Consider the following 27,761-nt stretch of genomic DNA (forward strand, 5'->3'; position numbering starts at 1 on the left):
GGCCGTCGCGAATAACAAAAATCGCGGATAATCCGAAAAAAGCTAAAAACGGGTATAGAAAAAGAGAAAACAGTCATTCCAACTTTGAAAAATCGTTTTATGTATCATGAAACGTATAATAAACAGCTGGAAATGTTTAACTAACGCTTAATATTTTAGTATATCACTCAAAACGAACGTAAAATGCATTTTGTTAATGAAAACGGAAAAGTGCTTTGTATTTACGAGAGGTGTCAAGGATACACAGAAAAATTAAAACACATGTACTATTTTAATATTGTAATGCATTATGTAATTACAAAAGCATAACTGTAAAACTAAACCTTTTTGAAAAAATCAGTCAAAAAAAAAACTGTGTGCGGCAGGCGCGGATAACTCGCCCGCGGATAATCGGGAGTCTACTGTACATTGTTTAAAGCAACATTATTAGCTAATTAGACATATAATATTCCTTCGAAAAGATTCATTGACATTGACACGACATCGGCAGTAATTGAGGCTAACTCTGAACAACTTCGCGAATGTCAAGTCTGCTTTCTATTTATTAAGATAAATGAAATAATATAAGAAAATCCATGTTCTTCTCCCATTTTTGTTCTGAAATGAATAAGACCCAAATTTCATGCACTAGATGTTCTTTCATACAATTGAATGAGAGGAATGATTCTGAAAGTTGAATAAATTCCTAAAATAGAAATTTTATTCTGAAGTATTTATATTACAAAGGGTAATTATTTCAGCTTACTTCACTATCCCTTCATTCTAGTATTTTATTTTTTACATGCTTGAAACCTTTTCGATTAAATATACGTTGATTATGCTGTTGAAATGTGATTAACCCTAAAATGTTCCTGTGCACTTATTACTGAATCGTTTATATGAAAACGATAAATAAAACAGATGTAACTTTTTGATGTTCTTTGCACATTATATATTGCAGTGTAATTCTATTTGTTGTGTAATAAAATTGTATATAGATGTTGTAATTCTGTTTCTTTTCTTTCGTATTTCATTCAAGAACAATTTCGACTTACCATAAATAGTAATCCTAAATTATTCACTGTCTTGTCCTGAAACGATTCGAATGATCATGCATGATACATTTCTGAGCAAAGTAAAACATGCTATTTCAGCAGTATATATCATTTCAGAAACACTTTTTTAGATGAAAAGTGCAAATTTTGATCAGAATATGCAAAGAAATTTTACTGACTGGAAATATTAAATGAATCATGAGGCGAATTTATAAAAAAATATGCATTATCTCATTATATTACCATGATTTAATATCCGATTATCTCAATTTTAGAAAATTTGTCATTTTAATCGCATAGTAGAACTGTATTGGTTTTTAGCTCCATTATAATTATTGTTATACCCTAATTAGTTAGATGATGACAATAACTTAGTTTATTGTTATAATCTAACTCTGAAACACACATAATCTCCAAAAGGACTATAGAAGAACTAGGTAAGAATAGTAACTCTAGGTGTAGAGATATATAAAGGTTTATTATTATTATCTGGCCTCATTTATTGCTAAAGTATTTTCATACCGAATGTCCAATGAATGCTTTAAAACGAAAGATTTAGCTGACTTTCCTTTGTGTTGAATGAATAAATGACATTCACAGAATGTCGACAGTAACGACAATAAAATGTCGATAATGACAATAACTTACACTTTGATTTTCATATTTGAATTAAATTTAGCCTTTAAGACACTAATCCTTTAGAATAAACAAAGAACCTTTTAAGTGCATATTATTTGAAATGAATTATAATTTTTAAAAATCATCTGTGAAATATTGTTTTCAATTTTTTTTTCTTTGAAAACAATTGCTGTTTAATGCAAAATAAATCAAAATTAATAAGCCTTAAGCATTACATAAAAATAAGGAATAACTAATATTAACATAAAGAAACTGATCGGAAGCAAGAAAGCTGTTTTAAAGAAACAATTATAAAATTTCAGAAAAGGATTGCCATTTAAAAAGCAAATTTTAATATTCAAACGAAAAAAAAATTCATAATAGAAGTTGAATGTTCATAACAGAGGCAAAAAGGTGGGAATGCTTTCCCAGGTATTTTCACACATATCCCTTAATAAAAATGTTAATTCCCTCTTCTGAGTATTAAAATTATGCTCGAATAAGGACATGAACAAAAAAAAAATACTCATACTTTTATTTTTAGAATACCACACATTAACGTTTTGTGTTCCGCAATGCAATGAAGAAAACCGAGTGCACATTCTGAGCGTCTTTTTTTAAATAATTAAAACCGAAATTTGACATAGATCTACTATTCTACTCGTGAGATTAAATACCAATTTCCATCTATCCCAATGTTTTCATTTCCTTGTTATCATGTTTGCTTGCATACGAAATTACAGACAGATAGTCGGCCAATGTCTCAAAGGATTTGGTTTAAAATTTTATATACGAATCAACAATTTAAATTAAATTTAGTCTTTCTGAATTTTTAAGATTTGTATTATCGTATCCACTTGTTTTCGGAAAGATAGGTAGCCATGCTTTCTGTGCATGACTTATATTTAAAATCTGACAGAAATCTAAAAATTTCGTGACAAATCTCGTATCAAAATTCATTTGTCTTGCTGTAAGTTTTTATGAATTATTGTGTTTCAGACAGAAATACTTCCAAAGAATGTGCTTTCAATCATCGCAATCTTAGGATCAAATTTAATCTTGTTTAATTAGTATAAAGTCATTTAATTAGTTTAATTTAGTATAAAGTCAGAATTATTCTTTCTTAGTTAAGAAAATTACTGTTTTCTCCCTCAAGTAAAATTAGAAATTTCTGACAGCATTCTTTTCGGGATGCCGAGTCCATCAATCGAGTTTTTTTACGATTATATTTTTCTAAGAAGAGGCATGCAGAAAAATGCTTAATTATACCACTACCTAATTCCTCAAATAATGTCAATTCACCCTATTGCTAAATGTAAACATATTCTCCATATTTCCTCCCACATTTTTTATGACAAAATAAAAGCCTCTTGACTCATGCGCAAAGACGTGGAGGGGTACTGAATTCGATAACGAACAGTAGGTTTTGTATAAAAAGGATGAGAGGAAGGTATGTATTTTTGTGTGTGCTATTGTTGTTACTTATGGCACTTTACAAGCCCGCTGACAGATCTGTCAACGATTTAAGATGAGTGAGCGTCTCTTGTTTTTTCAGTAGCGCCAACTAGGGCCAAGAGTACGACTTAGCTACTTCATGCGTCACAGTTTCTTACATAACTCCTTTTTACAGGAGGGCAGATTCACACACCTCGCAGATAGAACACAGAAGAAGAAAATCATGCTCGAACCGGGACTCCCAGATCACGGCAAGAATACGCGCTACCCCTATGCCAGGACGCCGGCTTTCATCCGTGTACAAATCAATAAGATGTTGCTTATCACATCTGCAAAATCAAATTCCAGAAAATGATCATAGAAGGCAATTAGTAATCAAAGAAGACAATAATCAAGATAAAAAGGGAAACAATCTTCCAATAATACTGCGGACAATAAAATCACTTTTTAACCATTATATCTTTCTGATGTATCATCTTATCTTCTTCATATTGCAATTTTTCTTTCTCCATGCAATAATTTTAATTTCCTTCCATTCGTTCAAGGTCCAGATGTTAAGAGCAAAGAATGCATATTTTGATTTCTGCCCACGTCCAAACTCAATAATGGGATAGGCAAAAAAAAAAAAAAAATGAAAACAGTTCACCAGAAGATTTATTTGCGGATAATCAGAAATCATGCAGTCCCCTAGGAAGAAAATTGCCTATTTGCACAAATTGTGCAACTACCACGAGAGACCTCGCAATGAATATTTATTACAGCATCATTGCCGAGAGACATGAATGACGTGTGAATATGATTTCCACAAAATAGCAGATAATATTTACAGATATCCAATTTCAAAGTCGCGATGAATATTTATTACAGTATCATTGCCGAAAGAATCATGAATGACGTGCAAATATGATTCCTACATAATGACGGATAATATTTAGATATATCCAATTTCAAAGCCAAAGTTTCATCTTCTTTTAATGTGTTGATTTCAAAAATAGAATGGGGCTTAGCTTATATATACCTTCTAAGAAAAATTTTAAAATGTATTTTCTGTCTCATTTAGAAGGAGACAATTTGAAAATACATAAATATTTGGCCATAATAATTATTGCACAGGCTGTGCATAACGTAATAAAAGACTAGCCCCAATTAACCAAATTTGAATTAGAAAATATTCCTCGGATTATTAATAAGTAATTTTGGTTTTATCCAAAATCAGCCTTTAACATAGTATGGACGACATCATTAACACATTAAAATGACAGATGAAAGGAAATCATGGAGAACATTACAGTTGTCACACAAAACTAAAACCTGTAGCATTTCTTATTGAAACCGAGTTAAGAAATGCTTGATTCCAAAAACATCAAATTTTTTTCACCTGCAGAATTCATAATTAAATACAAATAATATTAAAGGCGAATTAGCTGGCTATCAAATCCATACAGTAAAATAATAATTGTATAATTAACAAAGTTCGGTTTAATCTCACCGTTATTCTTTAATTTGGTAAGAAAGTTTCGATAGGACAGTACATTTAAGTATTTCAATGGTAAAAACTTCAGAGATTATTATTAAGAATTCAATATTTTTAAATGCTTATTTAGTGAAGAAATGTTTTAAACGCTTTTACAGTATAGAATGCACATATATATCATAAAAAGATCAAATTTAATAATTTTATTTTGTACTTAAATACTTTTTAGAGAAACAAACTAAAAATAATGTATAAAATTCTTATCAAAATTTACTATAAGAACTAATAATCAGCGTTATTCCATTTTTCATAATTAGTTGTCTAAATAATATTAAAGTAATTATCTATGAAAATACATAATTTTCACTTACAATTTTAATAATGTAATAAGATATTTAAGCAAACATTTTTCTAGTTAATTTTAGGATATGAAAATCTTACGAAAATAATAGAACACCTTCTTCTTTCTTCTTGCGTACAGCCGACCACCCCACCACCACTGAACGTAGCAGTATCGACAGGATTTGTTGTGGCCGACTGCTATCTTGAGCAGTGTCCATCCTTGCATTGACCGATTTGTCAAACTGACATTCTCCTCGAGGTAATTGGCCACAAAGTGGTCAATTACTGTCCTTCTTCCTTATCTACAAACTCTCAAATAGTTAGTAAAAATCTGACAATTTTTGACATCATGTCCTTCAGAGTTTTAAGATTACCTGGGACCATCAGTACTGTACTTAAGTCATTATTTATAATTTTCAGATTTTTTTCTTAACTCTGAGATTTCAATACATTCCTTTAAATAGTGGTAAACAGTACCGATTCCTCCACAAATGCATTTATTGTCCTGCATTCTTCCAAATCTTTGGAAATATGCCGGAAATCTCCCATGCCCTGATATAATTTGAATTATAGTGGATGGTATCTTCTTATTTTTATTTCTGGATTAGGAATAAAATCGAAAGTTACTCTTCCGTTTTTGGACATATACCATCTGTCAAACCATTGCAGCTTTATTTCTTCTCTTAATTCCCATTTTAAGACACCATTTGATTTGGGGACAACCATACCAACACCCTCTTTCTGTGCCGCCAACTTTGCATATTGATCCGCCTTTTCATTACCATATATCCCAATATGGACCTTAACTCAATTCAACTCTATCCACTTGTTAGTTTTTACACTTTTTATCTTTTCTTGTATCGTCCATATTTCCTTATTACAATTGTGAGATGATTGTATGGCTTGTAGGACTGAGAGAGAATCTGAAAAAATTGAGCACTTCTGTCCGTCCTCCACCCTTTCACAATATTCAATGGCTATCTTTAAAGCATGCACTTCTGCCTGGAAACTTGTGGCATGGTTCGATAATTTCACAAGACTTTTATCGATCTCTTTCCCATAGTAGTATACTACTATTGTAGCTCCTACTTTATTTTCATCTTTTGAACCATTTGTAAAAATTTCTATTCCATCCATATCTGGGATTTTAATTTGAAAACCATGAATAAACCATTCTGCAGAATGTTGTTCGAATTTTTTAAAATACATCTCATAATCTTTTTTTCAGAAGCATTTGTTTCCTATTTTAACTTTATTACTAGAAGTTCTTATTTGAAAATTAGTGAAAATTTCCGTTGCTCTGAGGTCCATTGGCAAAATTCCCGTTATCACTTGAAGGGCTTCTGTGGAAATGGTTCTATATGCCCCAGACATAATGATGAGAGAGCGCCGTTGGATTGAATTTACCGTTTATCTGATTTTCTTTAGATTTAGCCTATGCCCCCATGCTCCATGCCCGAAAAGAACAAATGGCTCAATGGCCCCAGTGTAGATTCTTCTTAGATGGTATTTCCTTTTTCCATAAAATTTAACCGCAACTGTCACTAGTTTATATGTTAATACATCCACTTTTTTCCTGACCTTATTAAAATGTGACGTAAATGTTAATTCACTGTCCCATGTAACTCCCAAGTATTTAATTTGATTTGACACATTTATATTGTTATTACCCATTTTTATGTTAGGCGAATCAGTTAATTTTAAACGTTCTCCAAATGTAATAGGCATTTGAATTGTTTTCCTTTCATTAAACTCAAGTTTATGAATTTTGCCCCATTTTACTAGCCTATGAATTATTTGTTTTCCTTTAATTCCCAGTTCATCTTTTGTTCTTCCCGAGATTATTAGTAGCACATCATCGGCATACGCCTGCATAAAGCAGTTCACTGGAAGATTGATTTTAAATACAGAATTCATAACCAAGTTCCAGAATAACGGTCCACTGCACGAGCCCTGTGGCACTCCTCTATCCATTATAAATTCCCAATTATTCTCTCCATCTTGGTAAATACATTTCCTTTCATTTAAGTAATCTTTAATCAATTCAAAAAGATTTCTCGGGCAATTCATTTTTATAAGGGCATATAAAATGCTTTTCCTCCATACAGAATCAAATGCTCCAGCTACATCCAAAGATATAACTGTTGTTTTTAGTTTTTGATTCATCGCACCTTTTATTTTACTCCATAGTGCATTTTGGGCTGTTTCACAAGAGTGGTTATATCTCAAACCAGGTTGATCATGATGCAGTCTATTTTGTGCCGTTAATAAGTGCTGTACTCTTTGAGTTATCAGTTTATCCAAGATTTTACTTGCTGTTGTTAGCAAACAAATTGGTCTATAGGATTTAGGATCGTCTAAATCTATATTAGTTTTAGGAATTAAAATTAGTTTTGCTACCTTCCACTGATTAGGGAACGAACCTAATTCTAGGCACTTGTTGTATAACTCTAAAAGTATGAATGGATTCTTTCTGTTAATTTCAGCAAGCATCTCCATTGGGATGTTGTCTAATCCAGGTGTTTTCTTTTTGGCCATTTTATTAATCGTTGTTCTTATTTCATTTATTGTGAATATTTTATCTTTTTCTTTTGTTTTATATAACTCAATACTTTTCCTCATTTTCTTCTGCTTTTTACTTTCTTGTTGGGATTGTTGCTCTTTGAAAAGGCATCTCACAATAGTTTCAATAGTTTCTTTTGTATTTTTGATTTTTGTACCATCCTGTTTTTTGACACCGTGCAAAACTGTTTTCCTTTTCATTTTATCTGCCGCTAATTTATAAGGTAGCTCAAAAGGGTTCATTATCGTTATTTCGCTACATAACTTTTTAAAGCATTCAATACTTTTCTTTCTTAACATCCCTCTGTATATTGATTCATTCATTTTTATAAATTTGTCTTCTCTTCATTCTCTCTTCAGTGTTTTTACATCGTTGGTATCTATGCCGCAAGGCTCTTGTCAGTTTTCTTTGTTTCTCCAGTTCAGTGTCCCACCAGGGGACCCTGAGATGATTTGTCTCTTTACTGTTCGATCTTTGGATAATTCCTTGAATGAATTCTGTAAATTCTACTACCCATACTTCTAAATCTTTTTTAGTTTTTATCCTTTGCATTGTTTCCCTTATATCAGCATATTTTTCAGCCACTTGAAAACTAATTTTTCGAATTTTCCACTTGCTTAATTTAAATCTTTCTGCTGAAACAGCTTTGCCACCCATATTAATTTCAAAATCCAAAAAGCCATCGTCACTCAGAGAACTTTGGATTACCTTCCAGCCCATTACTTTGTCATGCAGGTCTTTAGTTGATAAGGTGACATCAATCCAGCTTCTCATTCCAAATAACAAGGTTCTTCTTAAAAATGAATTCTATAAACGAGCCGGCTGCATCTTGTTGTCTATGATCGGGAATTTCATTTCCCCACAGACGACTATGAAGATTGAAATCTCCTCCAATAAGTATGGAGGATGTCCCAACTGTTCAAACAGATTTCCAAGTTCTCTGCAGATTTCTTCTTTATTGTGAGTCGGTGGGAAGTATGCCGATACCATAGTAATTTCACTATTTCCCACTGATAAATTGGCTGCTACTATGTTTTAGCTAGTAAATCTTGTCAAAACAGAAATATCTTGGTTTCTTACTGCTATAATCGCCTTTCCGTAAGGGTGAGAAATTATTCTCCATCCTAGGGAAGTCCTATTATTTTTCCTTTCATTGTATATGGTTCTTGTAACAAGTAAACATCTGGAATATTGTCCCCAAACAAATTTGGGAGTTCCTTTGTCGCATATTTACCCCGACCTATATTATGTTGAATAACACGCCAAGAATTATCATTGATAGGCTTATTATTCATAATTCGTCTGTTTAATCAACTGATCTCTCTCCCTGATAAATACAGGGCAATGCTCCGATGTTGCAATATGATCCGTTCGAATCATAAATTTTGTTCTTTTGCGATATTCTTTACAGTTTCTGCATTCTGGATTTTGCTTTGTGCAATTTTTATAGTTATGCATTTCCAAACACTTGGAGCAGCTATCTTCTTTTTGCATACATTTAGATCGAACATGCCCAAATTTGAGACATTTGAAACATCTAAGGGGTTCCACAAATTCTCTAAATCTATACGATCCGAAACCACACTGTAATCTTGCTTTATCTTTAATTATTTGGAACGCTTTCGGGTCCAAACTTATAACCCAGTGAGACGAACTGCCTCTTCCTTTTTTCCTAAATAGAACCCACATATTCCCTACTATGTCATTGCTTAGCTTGATTTGATTGAGAAAATCCAATTCCTCCTCCTCCCTGGGTCTCTCACTCTTTTCCACATCATATATAATGATTTGAGGCATTCTAATCTGTGAAGTAGTAGCCTTGCATACATTTTGCAAATTTGTATGACTGTTTATAGCATCTTTTAATTTTGTTACCATTTCCGGTGTTTCAACTTGAATTAGAACTCCATTTCCCATTGATGGCTTCAAACCCATAATTTTAATTGCCATCCCCTTTGGTCTGATATTCGCTTCTAATGTCTTTCTCATTTTAACCGATGAATCAATTGCCTCTGTAATTGGTCCAACCACCAGTGTAGGCAGATTTGCTTTAGTCTTAACAATGGTGTTATTTTATTAATGTTTTCATTCGCGTTAATTATTTTTTGTTGAATTTGATTCCTTTCTTCCACCAACAGCTTTTTAGATGCTTGGATCCTTCTAATAAACGTTAAACCTGGTTTTAATGGAATTTTTTTTCCACTATGCCATCACTGTTAAGAGTTTTCACCACATTTGCGAATGTTGGTTCATGATTATCATCTGTGGAATTCATTTTGATTGCTGAAGAATTTGACAAAACATTCAAAAATAAGTCTCTCAATTCTTCAGCCGCGTTACCTTCAATCCTATATTTACTGATAATATTTTCAAATGTTTCCAATATTCCCAATGGTCCAAAGGGTTGCTTATTTTCCTATGGAATTTGGTTTTCACTTGCATCCACATTCTTTGCCTTTTTAGCCTTTTCAATACCATCATTTCTTTTTTTCTCTTTGCCTTTACGAGGAATGCACAGTCTTTTATCTTTAGGGAGATTTTCCCCTGTTTTCATATTTACATTTTTCTTTTTCCGTTTTGTGGCCATTTATATTTTGCTGTCCGTCTGCATTGACGGTTCAATTATCTCATTTGAATCAGAATCCGATGATTTTTTAAAGTCTTTATATGTCAATCCTTTAAATCCTTTAATTGGAGTTGGTGTATCTGGGATTATCATTCCCGCTCCTTTTGGCGAGTAAAATAAATTCTCATTATCAGTTAGAATATCGCTATCATCAGCAAATTGTTCCCTATCCGTCTTGTTTATGTCTGATTCCATTTTTTTTCACAAAGTCTAAATTTCTAGTGCAACAGAGAGTAAAGCTTAAGCAAGCTTTTAACGAAATATTTGGAAAACTTTCCCAATTTTAAATTTGAATTATTAGAAAAGAATGTAAAAAAACTGTCTAAATAAACTCTCAATAAATTGTTTTTGCACTAAAAACTATCTAAAATGTATCAAGAATTTCTTCTAATTAGATGCACTAAAGAGAACTGATATTTTCCAAACAATTTGTTGTCAACCAATATTCATCACATTTATGGACACTTCCCATAAATTGGAATTTAAAATTGGTAAAAAAATCACAAAATAAGAGTCTGAACAATAAAGAAATCTTTAGATACAGTCCCGCAAATAGTTCATGCACTGAACGCAGATATCGATTGCAGTTTTTAAAATGGTTAGCAAACAACAAAATGGCTACCCAAACAAGTGGGTGTTTCTGCCACAACTACACTTCAGAAAGTCAAAAACTTCTAAGATGCTAAAGAATTTTGAAATAAAATTCAAAAAACCTGTTACTCCAGGGTTTCAGCTACACTTGATCATCACATTCAACAGAAATTATCCATCAATTTTCATTTTATAGCCATATTTTGAAGAGCACAAGAAAATATCAACCACGCCGATCACTGCGGATCTGGAGAAATAATAGAACACCAAATGGTAACAAGATTTACAAATACATGCAGACGAATTCTTAATTTTCCAAAAAAAAAAAAAAAATGAGTAAGGGAATTCACATTTACGTAGATTTAGAAAATTTCAATATTTACATATATGGTTACATATATATATAATCCGAATATATTACAGCTAAATGAGATTCCCACTTTATATTCCACTTGTATTTTATATTTCGTTTTGACCAGCAGGAGATCCAAACAGATGACTTCTATCTTAGAGGCTATCTACAGTCTTTGCGTTTTTACCTGAACAAAATCCGTTACTGAGGATTTTTATCTTAGATGGTACATACATTCTTTGGATCGGTTTCACCTAAATAAAATTTCCAATTGGTGATTTCTACCTTATATGCTGCTATCTACATGCTTAGGATCGCTTTGACCAGCAGAAAATCACACACTGATGATTGGCTTCTATCTTAGATGCCACCCTATTATTTGGACCTGAATTCCCTATTGATGTTTTATACCTTAGATACTTCTTACATTGGCGTTTTTATTAGTAAAAGATAATACACTGATAATTTTTAATTCTTCCTATTTACTTTATGTAAGACTTTTTTTAGCAATAAAGACATATTTCTTTTTTTTAATCTTGGAGTAATTGTTTAATTTTATTCGATATATCTGACTAAGTAGCTTTCAATCAACCATCACCAATGTGAAAACATGGTCACTATGTGTTTATCTACATATTTTAAGTAACGCACTAACATTGACTAATCAAGTTTATTTCGTAAGGCTTTAGGTGACCATATAAATAAATAAAGATAATTAATATTATTTGAATTTTTGACTTTACTTGAATTTCGTTTTGTTACACAATTATCTAATGTTTGGAATTATGTGCAAGTTGTGCACTTGGGTTTAAGGAAACGAAACAAAAATAATAGCATTGAAATCTATTGCCTCAAATTTCATCGAAAGAACAGTTTTATTTTGCAATACAAATTTTGCATTATTTAAAAAATTTAACAAAATTTTGCAATCTAATCATCAAGAATTTCTAACAATAATTCGTTAAGTTATTTGCCATAAATAAATGATGAATAAACCATACGAATTATTCTGAAAAAATTATATTGAACTTCATACCTCAACATTTCTATAAAAATGTACTCATTCATTCTCTAAGATATAGCAGTTGAATGTTTTGATTCAGAATTCAAAATAAGAGTTTTAAAATCGTATAAAAAAATCTGAATTTTTCATTTCGTACATTCCCGCTGCAAAGCCAAATTATGATCATATTCGAGTGCGGCAAGCTTACATTCATTTTCGAATTTTACTTTTTTATTTTAATTTTTTTCTCTTTGATTTATTTTTTCGTCAACAGTATCAATAGATTTAAATATTCATCGTTTTCATTCTTTTAGTTTCTATTTATAGATTGTTGTATTTTTTTTTCTTCTTTTACTTTCAGGCTTATATGCATTTTTGAAAGTTTCATAAAATCGTTTTCGCTCTTTAGTTGAAAATATTTATATGATTTATGATCGTTTTATCGACATGAAAAAAATACAATTTAAGAAAATAATTTGGTTTATTTTAAATGGCAAAATAAAGATAAAACAAAAAGAAACGCTCGAAATTTCGCTTCAATTACAAAGGTAAAAAATCCTATAACTAAAATACATGCAATCCTATAATAAAATACATGTGTTGTTTATTTTTACATATTGTTTCAAATATATGTCTCTATTCTTTTATTCATTTAATTGAAATTTTGGAGTTGTGATTTTAATCATTTTTAAAATAAGAAAGTAAGCATAGAATTTATATTATTTTTTTAGTGTGTCAATATTAATATATGGTTAATTTTTCGATCATACGTGGCATATATATATATATATATATATATATATATATATATATATATATATATATATATATATATATATATATATTTGTTTAATCGAGAAAAAAATTATTGTTTCGCAAATACAAGTCATTATCCAATACGCTTTACTCTTTCAAATAAACCTCCTAAGGGAGATGTCATTGACACAACGTAGATTATCTGCGCGAGAAATCAAACTATCGTTTATCATTGTTGATGAATCCTTAGAGATAGCAATTGTGAGGGTGGAACACAAGTAGATTAATGAGATCAGTTTGAAACTACATGCAATGAAGCAATCGACCAGAGTTTGCGAAGTAAAGTGATAAATGTTCATCTGTTATTTGAGTTATATAGTAATTTCTCATGTAGATTCTATAGCATTGCCATTGCATGGCTAAACATTTTAAAGTATTATTATTAATTAGTTATATTTTAGTATATAACTAAGTAATTTTCTTTGATTATCAATCGAAAAAAATTATGATTTATTTTTGGAGTAATTTATATTGTTTAATATAAAACAAACTAAAATTTTGATGTTCTAAAATAACTATTTGGAGCTTATAACTTCTTTTGTACCTTAATATTATCCCATACATTATAGATTTCTTTAGAAAGAGATGTCTTTTCAGCAAAATAGTGTTATAACAAATATAAAACATGATTATAATATTATTAAGTTTATTTCATAAGACTTTAGACATCCTTATAATTAAATAAAGAAAGTCAATACTTTTGTAATTACATTATTGAAAATTGCAGCACACAAATAAAATTACAATACAATACATGTAATAAAAATTACAATTTTACAATTACAATTATGTTTATTTATAATACTTCCATAAGACTTTAGGTATCCTAATAATTAAATAAAAAATACCAATATATATATTTTTTTAATTTTGATATTTTACTTGGATTTCGTTTTGCTGCGCAAATATCTAACCTATAAAATTATGTGCATGCGTTGGGCTTTTTTTAAGTAAGAAAACCAAACAAACATTTTACAAAAACCAAACGAAATATTAAAAAACCGTCTGAACGAATGTTTAATAAGCTTTACAATTTTTCTATTGCCTGTATAAGGTATCCGGAAAATAAGAAATTCGGAATAGGAGTAACTTCCCATATAGCTTCTGTAGTATCAACATTGTATGGCAAAATAATTTAAAGTATTATCATTAATTACTTATATTTTAGGTTATTACTAAGTAATTTTCTTTGATCTTTCAACAGGAACAATCTGTAATTTATTTATGGAGTAATTTATATTGATTAATATAAAACAAGTTGTAATTTTGACATTCTAAAATAATTATGTGGAGATTATATTTTCTTTTGTGCCTTAATATTCTCACACATTTTCCGTGATAGATTTCTTCAGAAAGATATGGCTTTTGAGTAAAACAGTATTAGATATATAAATGATTATATATAATACAGAGTTAGCAAGAACTAAGTTACCCTCTTCAAAGGGTACTAAAATGCGTTCTATTGATCCAAATGAGATAAAATTTTAACTACAGATTATTAAGATGACGCGCTTTACATTTATTAAAAAAAGTTAGCACAAAAATTCACCGTTAGGTGGCGTTGTAATACACATAAAACTAATTAATATGGTTTATGTTAAATAAAGTGAAATCCCTCAGTATATCATAGTACCGTTGTCCTGTGACGGAACAGCTTTGGATTCCATTTGAAGTTATCTCTTCAAAGAAATACGGTACAATAATAAAGGTAGCTGTAAACCACACCATGCTGTCACTTTTTCAGGAAGCAAGGGTTGTACCTGGATAACGTGAGGGTTTTCCTCTGCCCTAATTCGACAGTTGTGGGTGTTAAATTGCCTATTGTGGCAAAAGTGGGCCCCATCACTCCACAGAATGTCCCATGGTCAAGTTGTGTCAACCACCATTCAAACAAGGAACTGAAGTGCAAAAGTTTTACTGACCTATAAGTACCCGCCCTGCAACAGATGCACAAACTTGATTTTGTATGGATAAAAATGCAATATCTGCCGTACGATTTTTTGTACAGTTGAATGCGGCATATCCAGAATATGGGAAACAATTGGCAAAGTCTCACTATTATGCGGCGACTGATTGATGGCTTCAACGAGCGCAGTCACAACATTTTCGACTCTGGAAGACGGAATTGTTTTTCTTCCTCTACCTGGATCAATGCCAAGTTGTCCAGTTTTTTGAAAATTTCTTTTTTATCTTGCGTAGGAGGCACCTGGAGACATTGGATCTCTTCAGGTGAATTGGATGGTGAATTTTTGTTCAATTTTTAACTAATAAATGTAAAGTGCACCATCTAAATAATCTGTAGTTCAAATTTTATCTTATTTCTACCAATAGAACGCATTTTAGAACCCTCTGAAGTGGGTAACTTACTTCTTGCTAACTCTGTACTACAGATGAAAGACAGGGAATATTAAAAAGTGAGCTAGCGAATGTTTAATAAGGCTTACAATTTTTTAGTTCCATGTATAAAGTATCCATGTAAAGCATATTATAAATAAGATATCAAGATACCGTTGACAATAATTTGTCCCATTCTGGTAGGAAAATTATTCTGGAAAACTTCCTTCTTTTAGGACTACTTAATGTCGATACCACAGGCAAGACTTTCTTGAACTTCAAAGAATTAATCAACGAATAACTTTTGAGGTTAATTTTAATTTTATTTTATTGGAATTCAGTTTAAAAGTAACTCAGAGACAATTACTCGATTTGCACAAAGGCAGCAGACAAAGGTATGTTGCAATCTTATTAGTCTAATAAGATCTAACACCAACTTTTAGAAACTATGATGTTGTGGATTTAAATTATGTCTGGATGGCAATACAAACTTTTCAGTATTATCCTTCTCTCCAAATTTCCATCTCGTCACTGAATGTATGTCTGATTCCGGATGGCAAAATGAACATGCATAAATTTTCCTCATCCTTCAGAGTGAATATTCGTTATATCCGAGAATTGCATCATGGAACTCACTGATGCGGAAGCTGATGTCTCACCAGAAATCCATCATGGCTTTCATGATTTCAGGAAGTAATATTTTCGAGATATTTAATATCGTCAATACCGACAAGACAATGGCTAAATTCAAAATATGAATCGCTGCTTAGCAACATGAAAAAGGTATAACTGTAAATATCTAACGATATTTTTTCAACTGAAATATCTGGAATATGGGAGAAATAAGCAACCTGGAACCATCTAAAATTAGAGAGTACAAATAATACTAATAATTTAGAGCTAAAAAAAACATTCCTATTCCACTTTTGTTCCCATTGATGAATAATTGGATTCTGAAACTCAGAAGAAAAGTTCAATAAAGTTTCAATTTCCAACCGCTATCCTATCCAATATCGTAATTTCCAGCTCGAACATTCCGGGAATTATTCATGTCCTCATTTAGCACAGAGTGGATATTCGTTGTATCCGAGAATGAAACATGAACACTCGTTGTATCCAGGAATAAAACATGGAACTCACTGAATCTGACTTTCATGATGAATTAGGTAATATTCTGAAATATTTAACATCCTCAATATCGGCAAGACAATGACAAAATGCAAAATCTGAACTGATGTCTAGCAGCGTGACAAAGCGAATGTCTGTAATTCTCTAATGGTATTTTTTTTTAATTCATTGGTCCAGAATATGCGAAAAATAAGTTGCCTATAACTATCTGAAAGGCAGAGAACATAGATAAAATAAGTATTTTAATGTTCCCAAAAGCATTCTTATTCTACTTAAATTTCCATTGAGGAATAATTGAATTCTAAAACCCAAAGGGAAAACTCAATAACGTTTTCCACTTCGAATCTATCTCTATCCTATCCAATATTGTAATTTCCATCTAGGACATACCGAGAATAAATCAGGTCCAATAAATTAATTCATTTTTAGTCAATTCATAATAATTTTGGAAATTTTGAAAACACCATGATTGTTTTACCTGAGTGATAATAATGCTGTTATATATGAAATTTCAAAGTTTTACATTATTTTATACCCTATCCGTCTATATGTCTTTCCCCTCCAATGCAGTTTCATTTTCGTATATTTTGCTGTTTCTAGTCATATATGAATTGGGAATCAATCAAGAAGATGAATAAAAATATTTTTTAAATACAAAATCATCCTACAAATCTAAATTATACTATTAAGGAAGTTTTTGTCATAATTTTGGATTTTTTACCAATAGTGGACATAAATTAATGCGACCATTTCCTATGCTACTTTATCTAATAAATTTTTAGAATATATATTGTTGATGAACTTAATCATTTTTTACACAAACAAAGAATGTATATGCATTAGTATAACATCGAACCTTGGTTGTGCTTTGATATTCTGGCGATTCTTGATTCTTCGATATTCTACAGTTCTATATAAAATTCTGCAGTTTTGCAAGGCTTTGTTTTCCTAAATTTTCAATTCACTGAGATTAATTCGTGATGGCATTATTTCAATACGAGTTTTACTCTAAATCAAATTATTTCAACTTAAATCTTATTTTGGTTATTGTATTTTGCATCTGTTCTTAAAGGAATTACTTATTTATTCTAGAATTTTGATAATAAAATAATTTAAAATTTATCAATCATTACAAATACCATTGACATGCAGATTAAACAATTTTTTGTTTATTCTTATGCATTTATCCATCATGAATCAGATTATCATGTCAGGTAAAATATGATATTTTTGCCAATGTATTACCTCACTCGAGGGACTAACTTGTTTGACCACATAAATTATTAGCACATTTATTTTTATGCTGCATATTTGAATTAAATTGAATCAATACACATGTTCTTCTATTCATGCGTTATTTTAATTGATTGTATTATATTGATTTATACTTGTATTTACCTGAGATACGTGCCTAAGGTTTTACCCTGAGAGAAAAAAATCATGTTAGAATAATTGGTAGACATGAAGAAAAAACAGTTATGGCAAATCATTTCTAAAAGACAAATATGGTAGAATAATTTTCAGTTATAGATTTGAAACAATCCATAATCATCGTCACATGAGAGAACAATAATAATTATTCTCTACTGTAATAAATTTACAATAACATTTTGTAGAAATTAAGCAATTCATAGGCGAAGAAATTTTTTTTGCAGTTGTAACATGGTTTCAATACATAGAATAATAATAATAAAATAAGTTTAACAGAACTTTATTCATACTTTCAACCATTCTGAGTGCAAAGAAATGTAAAGAAAAAAATATTTTAACAATTAAAAATTTGGATTTCTACCAATTTTTAAATTTTGGATTCCCACCTTTATTTCTTGGAATTACGCCTCTCATATTATGGGAATATGATTACTCAAAAGCAAATAAATAAAAGAGATTTGAGGTCTGTACTAAAAATTTAAAAATTAGTTGAATTTCAATTTTTTAAGATGATACCAATAACTAAAATTGGATTGCGTACATTTAACTAAAGATTTGATGACTAGTGTTAGCAAACGAAGGAGACTAGGAGACATCGTTTGAAATGTTATTTTTAAAACTGCACCTGAAATGGCTTAAGCCTAAACAAAATAAAACGTCCTGCAATGTTTATTTAAATTGCATTTATTATGTCCACTTTCATATGGTTATTTTTTTTTACTATAAGTTTACTTTTGCCAACCCAATAAAATGGTATAATAAATAGATATTAGTTAATATTTATTGCACTATTCATAGAAGAGGGGTGCCATTGCCTCCGGAAAGGTTGGACTTCTGCCTGTTGGTCCGCAGACTCAAAATCAGCAGACGAAGCCATGCATAACGGTCAAACAACAATAACGCAAGAAATTAATACCCTTCTCCATTCACTAAATATACCTTGCACTCTCCAGTGGATCGCAGCTCATGTTGGAATTGAGGGGAACGAATGTGCAGATGCCCTTTCAAAGGAAGCACGAGACTAAGACCAACTAGAGTAGTCACCTGTTCATATACGAATGCTGCCGCCAGGCGAAGGATCTACAACCAGCATCTTAGCAAGGCAACAATCCCCGATCTAAACTGCCCAAGAAACCTTTCCTCTACAATATCTAGGCTACGTACTGGACATTTCAAAGGCATGAAAATCTCACGAACCAATATAAAATCCTATCCCATCTGCAAGTACTGTCCTCATTGGCAACTAACTCCAGAATTCCAGATCAGGTTTTTGACTGCCGGGCCATTATCGGTTCCCTCTTTCAACTTGGAGCACCCCCAATCGAAATCCTCCATAGCCATCGGGCTCAAGAACTTGTCACCAAGGCTTTTGGAAGACTCTAATCTTTTGCACTAGCACTGTATGCATAGATACGACAACAACAACATTATTTAATTTAATAGAAACATTTTCCATTAATCGACAAAATTTTTTCCTATCTATCTTAAGAGTGACCGGGACAGACTAGGGATTCAACTAAGGGAAAGAATTTCATTACTTTAAATTATTCGCATTATATCCTATTTTTATCATTTAGTTATGAGCCCTTTTTTTCTTTCTTAAAAGATTTAAATAAAAATTATACTTCTGTGAAGCCGACATTTCAGTGTGTCCTATATTTCAATTACGGAACTCCTTACAAGCGGATATAAAACAGAACTCAAAAACATTTTGCGATGCGCTAAAACTTCTACAGCCACAAAGTTCTCGAAAGCTTTAAGTAGGAGGAATGTTCAACCCTAAAAATGATACAACCCTAAAATAATTCTGAAAATGTGCCTTTATTTTATGCTTCCCCTAGATACGTTGCAAAGATTCAAAATTGAATGCTAAATACTCTGTAGAAATATTCATATATGCATTTCTATAAGGAGACATATTTTTTTACTGTGAAATTCACTAATAGATGTTATATCAAATTGAAAATGAATAGGTAGAGTTTAGTCTATTAGTAGAATTGAGCTGATATTCAATTCTTCGCTACGTATATAACTATACCTCTTATATTAAGCACTATCCGCCTTTGTCAACTTTCTGGTTCACCAGTATTAATGCTTGTTAGAATTTTAGGTAAATATTTTATAATTCTGTCTCTTAATAGCTTCTTTAGCAAAGTATTTTTAAGCCTCGAATTTTGTTAGTCGTATAATTCACTAAGACCATTATGAAGGCCTTTATCCATTATCTTCATTGTACTATGTATCTCTCTAATTTTCTCTCAGCTCTCGTAAAATAGTAAATTTAAATTAAAGTTGTAACGATTAAATGCAATTAAAAGAAACGCATTTTTCCCTGAACCAAGCACTACACTTCAAAATATTTTTTCATAATTTAAGTAATATTTCAAAGAATAATTCAACAAAAATTCCTACGATTCATCATGAAATTCAGTTTTTAGTGTAACTTTCAATAGGATTTAACTGATGCCACTAATAGTAAGATACAAATTTAGAAAGTTTATTTTATTATTTTGTTTATTTCTGTGAGTTATTATAATATAATAAAAGCTATTCGCTAATACGGAACCAAAAGCTCTAAAATCTGGTCTTCTGATGAAAAATATTGTCGTCTGATTTAGTTCATATAATTTAATAAATATCATGACTATTTCCCAAGATTTGAATCTGTAATATATTAAGCAAGCGTTTAAAATTGCAATGCTGCAATTTATTTCAGATTGATGTGATATTCCATATTTATTAAACACTAAAATCCATCATTTAAAAGCGTAAGGTCAAGCATTCCATTGAAGATATTTATTATTAAACAATTCCAGTGGAAATTATTGCAGTATATAGTTATTAACTAATAAATCAAACCTCAAGTTAACAAACAGAATTAATTATATTTCATATCGTTTATTCCGTGAGAGTTAGGTTCATAGCACATTGAAAGCAATTTAATATTATGGAAAATTTGACAGTAATGTGCTCTTAGAGCATTATTAACTAGAGAAAGATTATGAAGTTCATAATAACATCGCTTATATTGTCACTTTAATGAATAACATCATTGGATCTAATTCATAAATTTATAACAAAAAGTATAGAGTTACAATGTTCAACAATTATACCATGCCTATATAAGCAATAACATATTTTTAAAAAAAATAAATTTCTGTAATATAATGGATATGGTTTCTTAGAACATGTTTCTAAATGAAAAATAAAAAAAGGATTGTTCTTATCAAGAAATTTTGATACCTTATGTTTGATTTGGCTTCTATTTTTATTATTTTATGCTGCTTTAAGAACAAGGCGAAAATTATTCTTTCCGGATAATAAATATTTAATGTGAGTATTAGCGTTATTATATTCATTTTATGCTTTAAACTAATTCAAACTTTTATATTAAAAGGAATTGCGAAAATTGCATGCACATACATGATCATAGGAAGAAAAATTCAAAATTAATTTAATATTCTGCGTTTCATTGGTCCGATTTGCGTTGTTTTATTTTTTATATATATATATTTCTTTTCATTTGATTAAATTATTCAATATTTGTGAATTGATATTTTTAGAAGCATAAAATAAATTGTAATTATAATTTGATCGGAAAAAATTAAAAAGTTGTTATCTAATAATAAAAAAAATAAACGAAAAATTAATGTTATTTGGACGAAAATTTACAAAATAGGCTTATAGTCGAAAATATTTTATATATAATTTACATTGAAAAGCAGTAACAAGAAAAATATGTATAAATTTTAAAATATATTTTTCTTTTAATGTCTGAAAAATTTTAAAGCAAGTATTTAGAAAATTTTAGGAAAACTTATAATAAAAGTGTCAAATTTTAAAAATAGATAATGACTGACCTGGTGGCCTTTGTACTTCATTAAATGACACTCTATAACACAAGATTTATGAAACGACTCCTAGTAAAAAAGAAAATATAATTTTATAGTAGAAATGGTAACGCAGTCTTTTGCTAAAAAATAAAGATAGCTGGGATCTATAGGATAAAGATAGATATATAGGATAAAAATAGGACCTAAAATAAAGGAGAAACGAGGCCGAGGATAGATATAACTGCCATACGACAAAGATGAGTCAAACTTGTAAAAAGCAAATAAATCATGTGTGGTTTAAGATAATGATGCTGAAATATTGAACAGGGGTCGATTGTTTGAAATGGTACGCCAACAAATACTGAAAAGAAAACTTCTATTAACCTTAAATGAAAGATTAAATTTTGGTACACATTGGAATATTCATTTACCTGTTTCAGCAAAAAATCATTCAGACATTTATGTGAACACTTGTATTGAAAAATCTTGGACTTATTTTGGGACTTGGACTTGGTTATTTTTGGGGTAGTGTGTCAAAAATCCGCTTAAATATGAAAAAAGTACTTATTATAAATGTCGATGCAATTAAATTAATTTCAATAAGCACAAATAAATATGATATTGATAAAAATCAGAGAAACCGTCTAATAAGTAATTGAGAATGGACAATGTATTCTTTAGAATCAATTTGATGACTGATATGTTGAAATGACTGTTGTGTCTTATGTTTCCTCATTGACAAAAACAATATCTATAACCGAACCAAGATAACTGAACTTAATATTGTAATGACATATATTTCTGTCTGGTTCGGCATTAAGAGATAACAGTCAATGAAATTTAGTCCTAAATATAATTTGAAGTTTGTTTAAGCAACGAGATGCTATCCATACGATATTAAAGTAATCATGGATCCCCTGATTGAATGAAATACATTTATCTTACTCAGTGAATATTTTATTGACTATAATATTGAAGGACAGGAAAGGTTTATAAGCATTGTACTGGAAATTGAAGTTTTGAAATTCCCTTAGTAAAATTTTGTAGTAACATTCTACTTCTTACGTTTCTTTCGCCACAGAATATCCCCGAACTTGGAATCTCTAGGATTCCCTGTCGGTTGAAAGGATATACGTGGGAGTATTTATTAAGATAAAAGAAATACACATAAAAAGACAAAATATACACAAAAAAAGACATAAAATATCAATATACACAAAAAAAGACATAAGATATCAATATACACATAAAAAGACATAAAATATCATCAATACACATAAAAAGTAACTATATACAATATTATAATGATGAGGGAGGTGTTCGGTGGGGAGTATGAGTAGATGAAATCTATTGAAGGTAATATATTCTGGAGAAGAGCTTGGTTGAGAAATGAAACGAAAATTTATACTGGGATTGGGTCTGGAGAAATCAATTCCTCGTTCTCTTGTAGGAACCGCACAAGATTTCTAATTTTAACCTTGGACATCTTGTTTCTCATAAAGTTGGTCCACCAGATATTTTCTAGGTCGTGGATGGGTTTTTTGAGATGAAAAGATGTGGTGAGAGGGCAACTAGTGGCATAATGAAGGGGATCGCCTACTTCGCCGCAGCCACATTGATCAGATCCTTTAATATGGAATCTCTTGAAATATGAAGGGAAAGGGCCATGGCCAGTTGCAAAGATAATGTCAGGCCTATTCCAAGATGATGGGTTAAAGGACACTTTCGAGATGATTTGATGGATGTTTCTGCCAGTTGAACCATTATCCCATTCTTCTTGCCATCGCTGTAGGCTCAATTCATTTACAATACTTTTCAGGTGGCTTCTAGGAGCTGGGTATTGAACGGACGTACCTGCAGAAATGGCCTGTTTGGCTAGGGAATCTGCAAGTAACATTCTATCTACTGCGAGATGATAGATTGGATAAAAGCTTTTTTTTATATATATAAAGAGGCAAGTCATGTCATTGACTCTTCGACCCGCCCGAAGGCACACGGATAAAAATAATGAATGACCAGACCGCCGTCCTAAGGACCATCACTGGCCACTGTACAGCCCTTCCTGAAGGAAGTAAGTCCCATCATCGATGGGAGTAGCGAAATCCTCCACCTTTGTTTGTACCTCCAGGGTGGCGAGATCCAACCACCATACCGGAAGCATGTCATCCTCATTCCGAGGTGCCCCCCGGAGGTATTTTACAAAGAGGCAAAATTGAACAAAAGATACTGTTTTATCATTTCTGCATGTTAAAAATCTACTGAATTGGATTTTAAAAAAATGCATGCCATATCCTTCTCAATGACAGATATTTCAAACTTTTTTACAGAGTAGACAGAGAAAGTGTGTGGGATAATCAAGAATGACTAAATGATTAACACTCTAAGGATTTGTAATTTCAAAATTCAGTTTAAAAAAATTAAATTTAAGACAATATTTTTGTCTCGATAAACGCTTTTGAACAAATCTTATCTGATTGAATAGATTAGATGGAAACTCAAAAAATGATGGAAACTCAAAAAACTCAATGATTATATATATCTATCTATATATTATCAACTATTTTGGTCAATCGGTGTTTGTTCATAGCATATAAAATCACATGAAAAGTATTGTGAATGCAATTGCATATTTAATTATATGGAAGCTGTTGTAAAAACTTTACTTTATATTAAATTTTGCCTGATTTAAATTAAAAGGTTTCATTTCCATAATTTCTTTTTTTAATTATTTAATATTATGCATATTTTTTTTCTTAATATTTTTAAAGACATACATCATTACTCAGATTCCCTAAATATTTTATTTGCTTGTACATTGTAAAGAGATGCTACGGTATTGGATCAAATTCAATTTTATATTTATTTTCTCTTTGTCAAATATAGGACAATGAAATGAACTTGCTGCCAAAAATGTTTCAGAGTATGATGGCAAATAGTAATTTATGTTCAAATATTATATCCGATCAGTAGCATTCTGGTGCTGATAAAATGCATTCACTGTACTCACAGAGAAGCAAGCAAAAGGAATCCGTTTCATAAATCGTTCAAAAGATAGGATCCCGAACGTATATTTGATTCTAAATGAGAAAGGATTCCTTCCTAATACATTCCACGTTCACAAAGCTGAATATGATTTCAACTGAAACAGGAAGAGAGCTTTGCATTATATGAACGACATCCCTAGTCCATTATCTTTGATTGTTAATGAAGGAGTTTCTATTAAACCTTTGCATTCTGATATCTCCTCTCAGGTACCATTCACGATAAAGTATATTTTTGACGTTATTTATTTATTTTTTAAATTTGATTTTTAAAAATGTGTACAGTGAGAGAAAAAGTAGATTAAATTGGAGAGAAATTGAACTTAAAGCAATTATATACATTTTTTTCAATTAAATATAACATATATATATATATATATATATATATATATATATATATATATATATATATATATATATATATATATATATATATATATATATATATATATATATATATATATATATATATATATATATATATATATATATATATATATATATATATATATATATATGTTATATTTAATTGCAGATAGTGTGGGCCGAATTCAAGTGATTGATGGCATCCTGAGTGCCAAAAAATACATCGAAACTGTCCTGGAACCAAAATTGATACTTTCCATCAGGGATTTCTTCCCCAACAAATCACCATTTATTTTTCAGCAGAATTCAGCTCCATGCCACACAGCAAAAGTATGCAAAGCATGGTTTCAAAATAAAGGCATAGATGTATTACCATGGCCAGTAAACAGTCCTAATATCAATCCAATTGAAAATTTGCCTCAACGTTTGAAAATTCTTGTACGAAAAAAAACGTCCCTCCAATAAAAGACAACTTATTGAATCTATAATTGATTCTTGACACCATGTGATTACGAAAGATGAACTCCAAACACTCGTTCACTCGATGAAAAGACGCTGCGAAGCTGTCTTAAAAAATAAGGGTTATCCTAATAAGTATTGGTTGTGTAAGTATCACTTTAAAAAAATGCAAATCTAAGATAGATCTTACTAAAATGAGCGTAACTTTTTTTTGTAATACAGATATTGTAATACTGTTTTTGTTATTAAATTCTACATTAAGTTACCTTCCATTTTATATATAAACATTTGTATTTAAGTGAAAATTAATATATTCTACAAGCACACAAAGTTGAAAAACATGAAACTTTCAAAAAATGTCCACACTTTTGGCCACCACTGTATATATATTTCTGTCCAATAAACACGTTTTTGTATTTAGTGAATAATTATGTCATGAAATACTTTTCCGAATACGAAGAGTTCAACGGAAACAGAGGAAAATAATTCCTTATATTTAATACATATTCCTTAGTGTTGGTAATAAATGAGCTAAATATAATATTTGTGTACAGATGTATCAAACCAATATTCAGATATCATAATCTAAAAAATAAAATATTTAAAGAAATAAAATTTTTATAAGGTGATGTTTCTAATACAAACTTTATTTTTCAAGCATCATTTATTCTGTAATAAACATTTAAACTCGCTTTATATTCAATTCTCTTGAAGCAAGACTTTAAACTGTCATCAAAGTTAGAAACACTCCTAAACTGCTGCATACAATTTAAATATATTCATTAAACATTGAATTACATGATTTTTTTATATAATGAATGTTTCAATTGTATTATAATGTTGTATTAGGGCAGGTCAATTGCAATTATCTGCGTTACAAGTGCATTTGAAACACGTGTGTCTCTTAAACTGTATTGAAATCTATCTGAAGATAGAAAAACAAAGAGAAAGTTGAAAACTACCTAAATTACTTTTGTGTTATATATATATATATATATATATATATATATATATATATATATATTTTGAATGGCGCCTTATTTAGAAACTGCATGAAATCTTTGAATGGAGTTTCTATTCAGTTATTAAAGAAAAAAAATATCTGATACATCACTCTATATCTTCGTATCACATCAAAATTAATATATTTGTTCATGGACAAATTATTAGACTTTCAATAACATAAATAACACTCACGACACGTGTCGAATCCTCGAGTAGAAAGGATCACAAATGGGCTATTTTTTTGACCTCAGGTCTGAAGATTACAGTTTGGCAATATGAACGAGTCAGATTTTCAGAAAATTTATAATTTTGAAATTAATACTTTTCTGTTTGTAAAACTTAACAATTGGCAAAAATATTGACAAAAGAGAAGAAAAAGAAATAAGAATTATCATTAGTATTCTTTTTTTTTCATTTACTATGATTCTACTTCATAAAATTGTGATCACTTCACAGACGTTGTAATAAAGAATGCTGCAGATAAAAGACATTTTTATTGACTTTTAATTCTTTTTAAAAAAGTTAAACAAATTTTAATTGACTTAAAAAGTAACACCATTTAAAATAAGAAGTACTAATGAATTTATTATTAATATTTAACATCCTAATATTGTTATTGTACGTTTTCAGACCCAGAATATTTATTTATTTATCAATTTTCGACATTTAACTTTTATTAATAATTTTATTCCGAAGAGGAGAATATATTTTTAACTGGGAACATTTTAATCAAGAGAAAATAAATTTCAAGCATATCAAAATGTCTTTCGGAACTCTGTATTATATTCTTTAAAAATATTCTTAACCTCCGTTTCTAAAAACAAATTGCTAATTTTATCCTTTTATTATGAATTAAATATTTTGACGTACCCAAAATATTCCAGGATTAATTTATATATAGAGGCAATAAAACAGTTAAGTAGAGTTAACTCAGAAATATATTCTCATTTTTCTTAAACATTCTGAATAGAAGAATAAATGGATTAGCATTATGATCTTCTAGAGAGGATGAAAGTATAGAAATCTGACCAAATAATGAAAAAAATAATGAAAATTTGGTCACATTTATGCTATCTTAGAGAATATATCTAATGAATAAAAATTCTCCATTAGAAATGAATTTATCTATAAAATAAGAATTTCTCTATAAAGTGTAATTTCAAATAAAGTTTAGATTTTTAAAAAGCTGTGGCCTAAGAACTACAAATCAGTATGACAAAAAATTTGATCTGAATACATTAGAAAAAATTTATTTTGATAAGAAAGAAAAAGGAAGAAAGTATAAAAAAT

At 30.1% G+C, this 27,761-nt stretch overlaps 1 protein-coding gene across 1 annotated transcript in view; it reads left to right on the forward strand.

Annotated features, from left to right (window-relative positions):
• Positions 1-25,306, forward strand: part of LOC129972348 (FMRFamide receptor-like) — a 359,306-nt gene extending 334,000 nt beyond the window's left edge. Inside the window, exon 7 of the transcript XR_008784852.1 lies at positions 25,177-25,306. The gene's annotated coding sequence lies outside the window, so the exon portion shown is untranslated. The remainder of the gene's footprint in view (positions 1-25,176) is intronic.
• The last annotated feature ends 2,455 nt before the right edge of the window (positions 25,307-27,761 follow it).

Source organism: Argiope bruennichi, chromosome 6 (genome assembly GCF_947563725.1).
Source record: "Argiope bruennichi chromosome 6, qqArgBrue1.1, whole genome shotgun sequence".
Classification (NCBI taxonomy): Eukaryota; Metazoa; Arthropoda; class Arachnida; order Araneae; family Araneidae; genus Argiope; species Argiope bruennichi.